At 45.3% G+C, this 13,760-nt stretch overlaps 1 pseudogene; it reads left to right on the top strand.

Annotated features, from left to right (window-relative positions):
- Positions 1-12,848: 12,848 nt before the first annotated feature.
- Positions 12,849-13,325, top strand: LOC101582502 (annotated as a pseudogene).
- The last annotated feature ends 435 nt before the right edge of the window (positions 13,326-13,760 follow it).

The following is a 13,760-nucleotide window of genomic DNA, read 5'->3' as shown; positions in this document are numbered from 1 at the left end:
CTGTTGCTTATTTACTATTGTTGCTATTAATTCATTCATTTTAGCTGAGCTAGTAGAAAAGAATTCCACTCTGAGTTCCTGTATGACTTTCTTCTGTTGCTTATTTACTAACGACGCTATTAATTCTTACATTTGAGCTGAGCTAGTGTCCTCTGCACTTTTTCTGGGTGGGCTTTGGGTTTTCTTCATATGTTTCTGCATTTGATTCTTTAGTGCAGATGTTATTAATCAGGGATTTTTTTTTTTCATTTCCAATCTGAGTTCCTCTATATCTTTCTGCAGCTGTTTCTTTATTTCAGAAGCCGTTGATTCACTTATTTCAGCTGTGTGATTCCCAATTTGTTCTGTGTTAGTGTCCTCTGCACTTGTTATGGATGGGTTTGGGGTCTGAGATTGCATTTTGTTCCTCCTTGTTGTCATTTTGTGTAGCACTGTCTTCTGAACTTTGTTTTAAAGTTTTGTTGCAGTTTTAACCTTAGCACCTGCTAAACTTCAGGTGCAGATATACAAAATTTTTATTTATCCAGCTGTGCCTGGCTTGGGTCTGGCTGCTGTGTTCAGCTCCTTCCTGCTGCCACCCTTGGGAGTGAACCTGTTGTTCCCTTCTGGCAAGATGTTCTGCTCCTGGACTAACTGTGTTGTTCTGTCCCCTACTGTCTCTGTAGGGATTGCAGCTGCAAGGTTTCACCAGGCCTGTATGCCAGGCCTGAGCTGAGTCTGCAGGGGACAAGGTAGAGTAGGGGGGATAGGCAACTCTTTCTCACACTCACCAGGCCTGGGCTAGGCCTGAATCTGGGGGTCCCGAGAATGTGGCAGAAATTCTCACTTGGGGGCATGGTGGTGTGCTGCTGCAGAGTTTTTGGAGCAGCCCAAGGGGGGTGGAAGAGGGTCTCACTCACACTGCGGCTTGGCTGGGACTGGCAGGTCCTGCTGCTGCATGGTAGCCAGAAGCTCTCCCACACACTCACTGGGCCTGGGCTAAGACTGGATCTGGGGTTCCCTGGAACGCTGCAGAAATTCTCATGTGTTGGGCAGGGTGGCTGGGGTGCTGCAGAATGGTGGGAGGCTTCCCAAGGAGGTGGAAGAGTGTCTCACCCACGCTGTGTCTGGGCTGGGACTGGCAGGTCCTGCTGCCGCAGGGTAGTCGGAAGCTGTCCCACACACTCTCTGGGGCTGGGTTAGGACTCTGTAATATACTTGTAAAAATTTAATTATTCATTGTATTTTGCAATCACACCTCATACTTTAAGGAAGGCTCCCTTTTCCTCTGCTAGCATTGTTTTACCCTGTCAGATGAGTTTTGCCAATGCAGACTAAGTCACCTACATGTATGGGAGCAGCTTTCCAGTTGCAAGAGAAACCTTATATCCTCTCAGCTGTGGGCTATGCCCCTGAGGCAGACAGGCCTCATGGGGTGCTGTGGCAGCAGCATTTGCACCTGTCTCTGGAACATGGGAGCGCTGCACCAGAAGAGAGGCACAATCACCACCCACCATGATGCGACACTTCTGGCACTTCTGGGATGCCTGTGAAATATTGAGGCTGGGGGAATGTGGAATCTTAGAGATACTGACCCAAAGCAGAAAGTCTTGGGAGCTTCCCATCATAATGCATCTTCACGAGTCTTCTCTCTCTGTTGTCTCTGTGGTGCCTGTGTGCAGGCATATCCCACTGTGAGGAGCTCGCGTGTCCTGGGCTCCTCCCTCCAGGACCACTGCTATTTCAGGTGAGGGCGGGGAGACATCCTCCAGGTAGGTGCATAGACTTCTCTATCCGGAATTCCATTTCTCCCCCTCCCTAACACACAACATTGCTCACAAACCTTTGCTGTCCCCCCAACCAGAGGTGGAGTTTGCTTCCAGCCCATTGTCTCTAGCTTGACCATCAACGGCCCTGTCTCAAGGAGGCCATTTCTGTGAGCACCTGCTCCACTGCTCCATGGGGTACAAGGACACAGCAGCAGTGCTAAGCCTGGCTTGCAGCATGGGGCAAAGCCCAGGAAAGCCCAGCACAGGCTGGCCCAGCCACACGACCAGCAGCCTGCTCCAGGAGGGCAAATATTTTCTGTTGAATGCTACCGACATTATGCTGTGATACTGCAAGAGCTCAGTGGTGTGCTCAGGTTCATCAATTGTTAGTGGTCAGTGATTCAACTTGTCATCCCGTGTATGGTGTTTAGAGTCACAAAATGAGATAATATTCTCAGGAAAAGGATTTTAGTAAGAAGAGATCCAAACAAAGGAGCTTGGGATATTCTTGCAATGAAGAGAAGGTAAGAGAAAGGTGGGGAAAGAGGACAGAGTAGTGACAAAGGGAAGAAAGGAAAAGGTCACAGAGGCCAGGGAGTGTCTGCTTCTAGGATGCAACCATCACTAGGAGCCCGGGGCTGCCACCAGTGCCAGCAAGACCAGCAGAGGGCACGCATCACGCCTTCCTTCCACCTTGCAAAGCACAGAGCCTGTGCCAAGAGTAGCCCTGGGCGTAGGAGCAGAGGCCCAGACAAGGGGCACCTGAATGGGACGAGCAAAGGCCGCGATTGGCATCTGAATGGGACGAGCAAAGGCCGCGATTGGCACCTGAATGGGACGAGCAAAGGCCGCGATTGGCATCTGAATGGGACGAGCAAAGGCCGCGATTCCTTCAGGGCTTTCCTTGCCATCAGTTTCAAATTTACAAAAGTTGCAAAAACAAAATATTATAAACAATGTCCTTAGCATGTGTTTGCAGGTTCACGTTTGTGCTTTTGTTTCTTCTCTCTTTCTCACTGTAAGGCACGTGCGAGCGCACACACACACACACACACGCAACCCACACATGCACACACACACGAATACTCATATTTTTTTCCTGAACCACTGGAGAATAAATTATATTTATGTTAATTTCCTTTTTTTTTGTTTTTTAGGCTGAACTACTAAATACTTCAGAGTGTATTTTCTAAGAATGAGGAAATAACTTTTATAACCACAGTACATTTTTACATTATTGATTTACATTGATGTGACCACAATGCCTTTAACTAATCCACTGTCCATTTTCCAATTTTGTCAGTTGGCTTAAAAATAACATCCTTTATAGCATCTTCTCCTTCAGCCAGGGGTTGAGTGGAGGATTCAACATTGCATTTAGTTGTCATGTCTCTTTAGCTTCCTTTAATCTGGAACTGCACTATAATGTTTGTGTATTTGATGGCAAGAAAATTGTCTCCATCCACTTTTTACATAGAATGCTTCTTATTTTGTGTTTAAGCTTTCTTGTGAGTTGGTAGAGGTGGCTGGCACCCCACACAAGCCATGTCTTGTCCTCCTCAGGCATAAGCCTTGGGATCCCATGACACATCCAGCTCTTTCACATGTGATGTGTTCATTTGGTCACTTGCCTAATTTTCAACTGCCCCAAATCTACAGGAAGACAGTGAGATTATACAAACAGCCTGCTCCTCATCAAAACTCTTCAGTAAGTACCACCTAGGATTGAGCATCTATGAACATTTTTGTCTGGTCCAATCTCCAGTATCTTGGTTGAAAATGATCATTCCCATCAGCCTCTGGTTGATGCAATAGGTCTCACCATCTTTCTCATTCACATATAGTTTTATTTGTCAACTGTGGGCCCATGAAATTCTGTTGGAGCCCAGACCTAGAACTAAACATATCTCCTGTACTATTTTACTTTGCTTTCTGTGAGGAGTGATATCAGAGGCCAAATTCTTGGCTATTTCAGTAGATAGCACCCAACATAATGCAAATACTTCCATATACATATAGATAGGCACACATATGGGTGCAGGGATGTGTGTACACTTTCATGTTCATGTACACGTACATGGGCACACTTTAACACTGGCGTGCACACCAGTAATTCCAATTCCAATTCACTCCCACAGGGCTCTTTTCGACTTCATTTTCTGTACATGTATTTCTTTTCTTCCATGGTAAGAACCTTGACTTCCAAAAATATCAACACATTTATTCACTTGCTCAAGCCTAGACCCACTTAAAATACCCTGAGGACTTCCCTCAGTGGAACCACTAAAACGGGGGCAGTTTTTTTTCTCTCTCTCTCTCGATTCTTCCCTCTGCAACCTTCTCTCTCCACTTCGCCCAGGCCTGGGTGCCAGCAGTGAATGCTGCCCTCGTGCGTTCCTTGCTTGAGTCCTCTCACCGTGGTTGTGACAGCCGCTGGAAATACAACTAGGGTCTTTTGTTAAAATTCACTTTTTATTTAGGGTTTTCCATCTTTCCATCGCTATTGCTTTACTTTATTTTGTTCTAATATATACGACATGAACACTCTCAGAAGTCAAAACCACACAAAGTTACAGTCAGAAAAGCATCACTTTTTGCTGGATTCCTTCCATTCTTTGCAGGGAATCAACTTTCTTCTCAGTTTGTTTTTGTAAGAAAATCTACGCATCTTCCCTTTTCTGTTCTTTATTGACCAAATGATGGCGTGTTATGTGTGCTCCTTTCCACTCGGACTCTGTAACTCAGTCAAGTTCCTGAGCCTCTCCCTATCTGTTATAGAGCTCTTCCTTACTGCTGCTTTCAATTTTAATTTTTTGTCAGCACTCGCAATACATCATGACCACGTTCCTTGTGGGAAGTTGGGGCATGCACAGCTTCACCCTTGTCACGTTCTTTCCCTCCCCTTCCTCCCCTCTCCTCCATCTCTTCATCTCCTTTCCTTTTTCAAAAAGTCTGTCTTCTTATTTCCTATTATCTGTTTTGCTTTTGACCTTTGTTTATATTTTGAGTTTCTCAATTAAGAGAAGCCACGCGGTATTTAAGTTTGTGTGTCTCACTTTATTTTGTCCCCTGAGCTATCTGGAGGGCCCTGTGTGTCTGATTTATTTCACTTAATATTGTGCTCTCAAGGCAGACACATTTACATAAAAATGACTACGTTTATTCTTCTTTACAGCAGACTAGTACTCCACTGTGTGTCAAGACCGCATCATCCTTATGTGTACACCTGCTAATGGGCACATAGGCCACTTCCAAGATTTCGCTATGATGGGCTGTGCTGCCCTAGCCGTGGGTGGGTGTGTGTGGATCACTGTGCTGTGACTCCCGAGCTCTTTTGGAGAGCTGCCCGGGCAGCGCTTGGCTCTGGGAGCACAAGGTACTGTGCGCCACAACTCCTGGGTGTTTTTATAGTTTTCTGTACTTCGGAATTACAAATGGCCATGCAGTGAATAACCTTGTGCCTGTGCACTCTCACCCTGCTGCATTCCTTTGGGGATTGCGGGCGTGCTGGGCTGTCTGGACAGCCTTTTGATGTCGCCCACTCCCCTTCCAGAGCCCCTGGGCCCCCTTGCGTCTCCAAGAGTGGCCTGCAGGGCCTGCTGCCCACCACCCTGGCAGCAAAGGTGTCCCCAGACCAGCGCACGCTGAGACGCGCATCTCCACGTACCTTAACATGTACTTATGAGAGAAGCTGAACGTCTTTTCATGGAGTTCGGGGCCACTTCTCTCTTTCTTTTTATGAACAATTCTTTTATGTCTTTGCCAATTTTTCTTTTGCTATTATGATCCTTGATTTTACAAAGTTCTTTATCCATTAGCAACATGTACTTGATTTGCAAAGCACATTGCAAATATTTTCTCGCATTTTGTCTCTAAAAGTTTTACTAATGGTGCAGCTATGTCATGTAAACTTTGGATATTTTAATTTCAAAATTAAATATATTCATTTTAGGGCACAAGATTCTTAGTCAGAGTTAGTGTTTTACTATATGTCTCCATTATCAGTGAATTTACTTGTACTTTCTTTTAGTATGTGTACAATCTTATTTCTTAATATTTACATTCTCTGAATTGTTTGGCTTTACTTTTATCTGTGGTTTGGGCAATGGGTCCACTTTTATCTTTTTCCAAGTGGGAGTCTCAGGTTTTTCATCTTTTCCTCAAAATTTATCTTGTTTCTTTGATGTGTCAGCCTATTCTACTCCAGGCTTAACTGTCATATGGTTGAAATTCCGTTGGGCTGGTATTCACCCATCAAGGTATTTCTAAGTATTATTTGTTTATTTATTTATTTGTATAGGGTCTTGCTATGCAGCTTGGGCTCATTGTGATCCTCCTGTCGCAGGCTCTCCAGTGCTAGAGTGACAGGTATGTGCCACCATGCCCGATTTCAGTGGACGGCACAGTGCACCCTGAGTTTCAGGGCCAGCATGACATGCAGTACCAGGGATTGAACCTGAGTCCTTGCACTTGCCACGCAGACACTCAGACTGCTGAGCTATCTTCCTAGCCCCATCAAGGTATTTTTAAAGCTTTCCCAGCTGCACTTGCTTGTTGTTTTCTCATTTGCCTTCCTCCATTAAAAGTGCTTAGAATCACCACTAGGACCACGTTGTGTCCCTCAGCACCGCTGTCCTTCCTTTCCTGACTGCTTATCTCCAAGCAGCTGCGTGTCTTGTCTTCACGCAGTCAGCTTTCCACATCTCAGGTTCCGAATCCACGGACTCACCTGGCCCGGGGTTATGGATCATAAAAAGAAATACTGTCTCTGTATTTCCTGTACCACACATCTTCAGCTGGTCTTTTCCTGCCATGCCCTAGTAACACAGATAGCTACATACTCAGTGCATTAGATTACGTAGTATAATAATCTAAAGATGATTTAAAGCACACAGGAAGATTGTGTAGATTAATGGCATATTTTATAGGACGCATTTTACACTATGGTATCTTCTATTAGGGACTTGAGCTCCCATGCCTTGTAACGTCAGTGGACAGGCTCAGATCCACGTCAGTGGACAGGCTCCCATCCATCTCCCGCAGATACTGAGGGGCTGTCTTTGATGCTCCCCGTATTGATGCTTCTGGCCGTACCTACTCTCCAGTGTCTTCCTCGTAGTGGGGCTATGAGCCGCCACCTCCTCACTGATATTCAGGGTCCCTTCCCCTTTCTGGAGGTGTTTTCGGTTTTGGGTTGTCCTTATCAGTGCACATCTGTGCTTTCTCTCCACCCTCTTTTTGCTCCCTCTGATCTTTGTCCTGGCTCCTGCATGTCTCTCCACACCTCCAGGGGTGCTGAGCGGCAATAACTGGGTGGCGAAGGCTCTGTTAAAATCTACTTTTTTCCCTCTCCTTTCAGTACTCAAAGAAAGGCCACGTGCTCTCTACTGTCTGGTCATGCTGAGGGCATGAGTCCACCTGGTTTTATCAATTTTCCTTTTCTATTTCATGGGTATTTTGGGGGGAGTGGAGGGCTGAGCTTCGCAGCTACTGCACTGTTCTTCACTGTTCTGGTCTAGACTTTATTTGGGGTGTGTAGATTTAAAATAATCTTTATTTGCTGAAGTCAATACATACACTACAGGTAACAAAAGCAAAAGAAGCAAAGAACAAAATCAGTCACAGTTATAAGCAGCTTAGTTAGTTGTGGCTGAGGACCAGACTTCAAGACATGGACTTTAAGGCATATGTAGAGCTGGATTTCAGACCAGACGTTTCTTTTCTTCCCATTAGAAAAATGTTTGTTCATGATCATAACCTGAGGTATAAAGAGAAGGTGCTATTTCTGCTGACAGAGAAAGTTTATCAACTAGAATTTCCAGAGGGGCTTGTGTAGAAAACAACTTGAGGGCAGACACTAGGGAACCCAATGATTCCATGTTTCAGTGATGATGGAGAAAAGCAAGTGGGACTTTTGAGGGATGACTGTGCAGTGGGGCAGTGGGCCAGTCCAACCGGCTTGCTGTGAGAAGATTCCACCTGTGGGCAGAGGAGGTTGCTGTGGGCATGGTCTACAGAAGTCTCCCTCTCCCACTTCTCCCTTCTCTCTGCCTCCTGTCTGTCATGCACTAAGCAGCTCCCCTCTGCCATGCTGCCCTGACAGGGAGCCATCCAAATGTGGACAGAACCATGAGCCCCAAACTGTCCTTCCTTAAACTGTAGGTGCTGGGTATACCGTCCCAGCAATGAAACAAAGTGACTAAGACAAGTCCTAGGCTTGTTTTGTTGACATGAACGTGACAATCACAGAGAACACGGCTGTGCAGGTGAGAGCATTCCACCAACAGGTGGCAGCCAAAAGGAGCAGAGGTGTGGAAGTGTCTCCCTCTGCTTGGAGGCTTCCGTCATAACCTGATAGTGTGGGGCTCGTTTAATATGAATGGAGCTCTAAAGTATGTGAAGAGCTTTATTCTGTTAGATTTTTCTTCTTGCTTAGCCAAGACATTTCATGCAGGTCCAAAGGCTTCTTGAAGTCCCAGCTGATTTTGAAGAGAAGATGTGTTCTCCAAATTGAAAGTCTAGTTAGAATGAAACCGTCCACCTCACATCCTCCTTCCTTATCCCCACCTCTCTAGGGTTGGAATGGGGACACAGAGTGGAGGAGGAGGGAGGTCACGGAGGACAGGTACTATCCCCTGTGTATGCGCTGACTGCCAGAGCCAGCACTCCTGCAGGAGTGACTCTGTGGCTGTGTGGTGGCCCTGCAGAAGCCTTTGTGTATAAACTAATGAGCTTTTCTTTTCCCTGTCTGGGTTCTGTTCCTGAAGATGTTCCACAGCCCCACGATGAGATTCTTCAGTCCACTTGGCTTCCCTACTGGTTGGGACCTTCCAAAGTGCCTGGTCTGCTGCCTTCCTAGACGTTAATGCCTCTCTCTAAATGTTAATGCCACATTGTACACGTTCATCACTCTCTCCTCTTCAGAACTCTTTGGGAAGGTCCAGGCAACAGTCTGTTTCCAGATGTCCCAAATTCCTGGGGACACTCTTCTGGTCCACTTGGGAGCTGCCTCATGCTAAGTACTCAGCACACAGCACAAAGAAGTGCCAGTTTCTCTTTCTTAAAATGTTCCCAATTTTTTCCAGTGTCTTCCTGATGACTTTTTTTTCCTTATCTTCAGAAGGAGTAAGTGGAGAAGCACTTTCGATCCTTCCTTTGTGGTCCTGAAGATGGAGAAAGAACCTATAGCAGCCTCTCCACTGGATGATGACAGACCTGTTCTAGCTCATCATTTTAAATGAATTTGTTTATTCCCATACACATTCTGGCATGTGTATATTCAGTTACATCCATAGATGTAATATCTATCATCTATCTATCATCTATCTATCTATCTATCTATCTATCTATCTATCTATCATCTATCTATCTATCATCTATCTATCTATCATCTATCTATCTATCTATCTATCTATCTATCTATCTATCTATCATCTATCTATCATCTATTGCATATTATGTATTTTCTGCTAAGCAGTGTGGTTGCCAGGCCATCCCTTCAGTCTTTCTACAGATCTTAAAGGAATATGTTTACTAACTGACTAAGACTTGAAGTGTTTCCTTCTACTCTCAGTTTGGTGATTCAGTCAGAATTCTGAACCAATAGAAATGGCCTCGGCCATGTTCTACAAACACTTTCTGGGCTGTGGAGATAGCTTGGTGGGCTGAGTGCCTGCCTGGCAAGCACAAGGACCCAAGTTCCATCCCCAGCATCGCATGCTTTGCCTGCTTTTGGACGTGCTGGCTGGCCACCAAAACTGGGTGTGGTGGCGCATGCCTGTAATCACAACACTGTGCACTGGGGAGGCTGAGACGGGAGGATCACTATGCGTATGAGCTGCTTGGTGAGACCCTCTAGCAAATAAATAAATAAGTAAATATTTTAGAAAAAAACACTTTCTACAGTTTCTGATCCTCTCTTAAGTGTCTACCACAAATGCTTTATTCATCGAGACTAATTTCCACATGGAGGCACCAAAGGGTTCTTTTCACTGACCTCCTTTCACCAAGTGGATTGCTGGGGGTCAGGGAAGCACAACAGCTGGTCTAGGATCACAGTGTTGGCCACAGATGGGGCTCTATGTGATTGCAAAGCTTGTGTTCTGTGCCTTCTAACATCTGTGCCTCAGATGGTGAGATAGCATCAGACACATCTGTTAGATGAAAGTAGACTCCAGTGCCTCCCCAAAGTACTGACGAAAACGTTCAGTGGGGACGTTGTGTTTGCTATCCTGAACCCTGATGTGGATAACACTGCGCTCCCTGGGAGGCAGGGAGATATTATCCACAGCCCCACTTACAGATGCATTCCCAAATAAAGTCTGCAAATGACGACTCGAGGGGCAGGAAAATCAGTCAGCTTCTCCGTAGGGACCTGTTCGTGGTGTTTCTGGTTCCTGGGTGGAAGCTGATTTCTGACACAAAGCCATTTATGCACATGAGGACGACATCATAACAGGCGCTGGGGTATGCTGCAGGCGAGACTGTGTGCAAGGGGAGAGAGCATTTCAATGTGCAGTCTATCAATCAGAAAACAGTGTGAGCAGAGCCTTGGCTTTTATGAAAAGCACTGCTCTACTGGCCTTCCACAAAGCACATTTTCAGCAAATAATTATACTTGCAATTGAGGCACCGAAGGTTTTTTGTTTTTTCACCAAGTTTGTTAATTGTCTCGTCTTGCCATGGAGATAAGCCAGGGCTTAGTCTTTAGTCTTCCATCCTTAGACATGTTGCCATACCAGGCCGAGGATCAGGAAAGATCCTTTTTCCCTATTAGTTTAACTCCGGTGTCTCTCCTAACTGGACCACGTGCACTTTTCCTCCCTGACCTGCCAAAGCATTCCCAGCTTTCATGAGCATTGTACTTCAGTTATTAAATTACAAAGGAAATGGAGCAAAAGGACTAAAATATATTTCTCAGAAACGCAGCTGTGCTAGCACGGGCACCGCATGGGAAGTGCGTCTCTCAGCCCCGCTCTTCATCACATTTCGGCAAATAAATCCAACTCTCTGTGGAACGATTTCAGTGTTAGCACAAAGTAATTCAAAACAGTGGGGGGTGGGAGACACATAATTATGACCAGCAGAAGACGAGTTTGCAAAAGCTGTGCATGAAATGATTTAGTTGGGAGAAAGCTTTTCCAGAAGCCCAGAAAAGTCCTTGTTTCCCCTAAATTACCAACCATTTATCCTAGTCTGTAGTGATTTACATGATAATTCTATAAAAGTACTTTTGCCTAAGATGATTCTGTTTGTCCTCCTCAGTAATAATATGTTAGGACTCATCTATTTATTTATTCATTCATGCACAGAATAATACAAAGTTCCTGCTCTGGCAGGCTGCATAAAGGACATTGTTATATGCCCGAATGATATGGAATGGGGAGGGACTGCATGAGGGGACATCACCAGGGAGAGTGACATAGCCCATCTCCATGGTTACAGAAAGCTTCCTGGACATGGTGATGGCTGAGCTGAGTAAAGGGCCAGTGAGCATAGCTGAGACTAGCTGGGGTGAGAGAGCTGGTGGAGAGAAAGGCAGGGCTAGGCCCAAGGCCATGGCCAAGGGCAGGTAGGAGCCGATGCTCTGGCTGGGAGCCTGGATTTCAAGTGATTCCACATGACAGGCCGCCCAGGCTGTGTTCAGGTGGGAGGTGGGGCCCCTCTGCTACAGGCTAGAAGCTCAACTCATCTTTGCTTTTCTAGCCTTCTGCAAATTGGGGGAGCCCACCCACAGTAGGGGAGGTAACCTGCTTCACTCAGGGTCAGTTGATTTCAAGGTCAATCGCATCTGTAAAATATAGACTAGTGTTGGACAACAACTGGGCTCTATGCCCAGCCAAGTGAGCACAGGAAATTAACCAGTACAGTGGAAGATGATTCTCAAACCCAGAGGGCCCCATAGAGATGGTGCTGAACAATCAGCATCGCACTGGAGATCTGGAATCTCAAACAAGAATGCACACAAGGATCAGGCACGTAAGATAAACAGTGATTGCAGACTGCTTATATTCCTTACACACTTGGTCTAGGTATTTAAAAGATGAAAAATCCTTTTTTATGAAGGAAATGGGCACAGGGAGACTCTACCTCCAAGGTCACTGCTGTGGCTTCTGTAGGAATCGCAGTCCCTGTCTCTGGCACCCCTCTGTCTAGCCATTGAACACCCTCACATCATGGAGGCTGACTTTCTCCTGAGCAAAGTGTGAGGGAGATCAAAGTGGAAGCCAGGGTGTCTGTTGTGCTATAGCTCAGAAGTACAGTTCTATCCTTCTGGCAATCCTGCTGGTCACATAGACTGCTCTGGGATGAAGAGAAATGGCCTTTACAGGGTGCCATAGCTGGAGGTGGGCTGCTGGGGGCCATGTTGAAGATGGCCAACCTTATGGAGCAGATTCTTCATTAGCAGCAGCGGAGATGGGAGATTCAAGGAAGTGACTTCAGAGAAATATGTTAGTTAAATAGGTTGATGTGTAGGGTTATGGAAATCACAATTTTAAAAAAAAGGAGAGGAAGAAACCAAACTCACAACTTAAAAAATAAGATCTGTAAGATGTTGCTATTAATTTCCTAACTTATTTCCACCAAGGAGAGAAGACTGCTCCCCTATTGGCATGACGCATTTCCACACTGAGGCCAGAGTGAGCTCAAGGATAAAGTCCCTCTCACCTCCATGGCCTCCCCCTCAGTTTTCTTGCTTCTGAGTGTAACTCTGTGGGGACATCACACCTAGGACTGTGGCCCTCATTTTGTGGTAATGAGGCTAACAAATAACTATGCTTGGTGTGGTAGAGTGGGAGGCTGGACACAGACTGCTTGATTGGTGACACAGTTTAGCTACCAATCAACCCAAGAGTGTGGTATGTAAACCATACATATTTCAAGAGAGTTGCATTCTATGACTTGGTGCTGTAAGAATTCCTGAGGTAGACTCAGGACTGTGTGGATCTGGTTGAGTTTGCTTTGCCTGTAGAGCAGCCAGGTAAACCCAGCAGGGTATGGTCAAGGAGAGGACCAAGCCTATTTGGTGTCTGTGTTTCCAGTGCCCAGTATGGTGTTTAAATACACACAGGAGGAACACTGCCATTGTCGGGAGCCAGCATGGCAGTGGAGCGCAAGACCAAGTTGTCCAAGAACTTGCTACACATGAAGCTCATGCAAAGAGGACTGGACTCAGAAACCAAGAAACAACTAGAAGAGACAGAAAAGAAGATTTTCAGTGAAGAGCACTGGTACTTGGATTTGCCAGAGCTTAGAGAAAGAGAGTTTCATAATAGAAGAATGGAGTTTCTTGTTGTGTGAATATCTTCTCTATGGAAGAATGTCATTCAGAGGATTCAATCCTAAAGTTGAGAAATTGATGCTTCAGATGAATGCTGAGAACAAAGTGGAGGAGGCAGAGGAAGGTGCCACAGTAGAGCTCAATGTATTAGATGAAGAAATGACTAGAAGATATGAAACTTTGGTGGGAACAATTGAAAAAAGTTTGCCAAGAAGAGAGACTATGCCCATTATGAAGATGAAAATGGAAGCATGAAAGCAATTAAAACAAAGATGTTCTTCAAGCCCCAAGATTAAAATGGACACCTGCAAATATAGCTCAGGGATCCTGTGAAAGCAACATATTTTAGAGTTCATCCTGATGACCTCTGTAGTTGCTGATATGTAATGTTTATTTGTGAAGAAGTGTATAATTTGGGGAACATTCTGTTTTTGAAACAGATGTGTGGTGGATATTTTACATCCTTTTCCTAGCGGTGTTTATGAGGAGCACAATGCCAGCTCTTGGCCTCCAGGTGGCAGTGGGCATAGGCTGCTCATTAAAGAGTTTTTGACTATATATATATATATATATATATATATATATATATATATATAATTTTCCAGTCACTGACCTGTAGCTGGCTCCTAAATGCCAGGTTCCAGTTGCCCTTACGTTTATATTTTGCTTTAAATTATTAATCATGTCAATTCAGTTCATGTACTCACTTTGGACTCAAATGTCACGAGAAT

This window comes from Octodon degus, unplaced genomic scaffold, assembly GCF_000260255.1.
Source record: "Octodon degus isolate 3935 unplaced genomic scaffold, OctDeg1.0 scaffold00008, whole genome shotgun sequence".
NCBI lineage: Eukaryota > Metazoa > Chordata > Mammalia > Rodentia > Octodontidae > Octodon > Octodon degus.
Note: the sequence above shows the minus strand (reverse complement) of the source record. Positions and strands in the feature narration are given on the sequence as shown.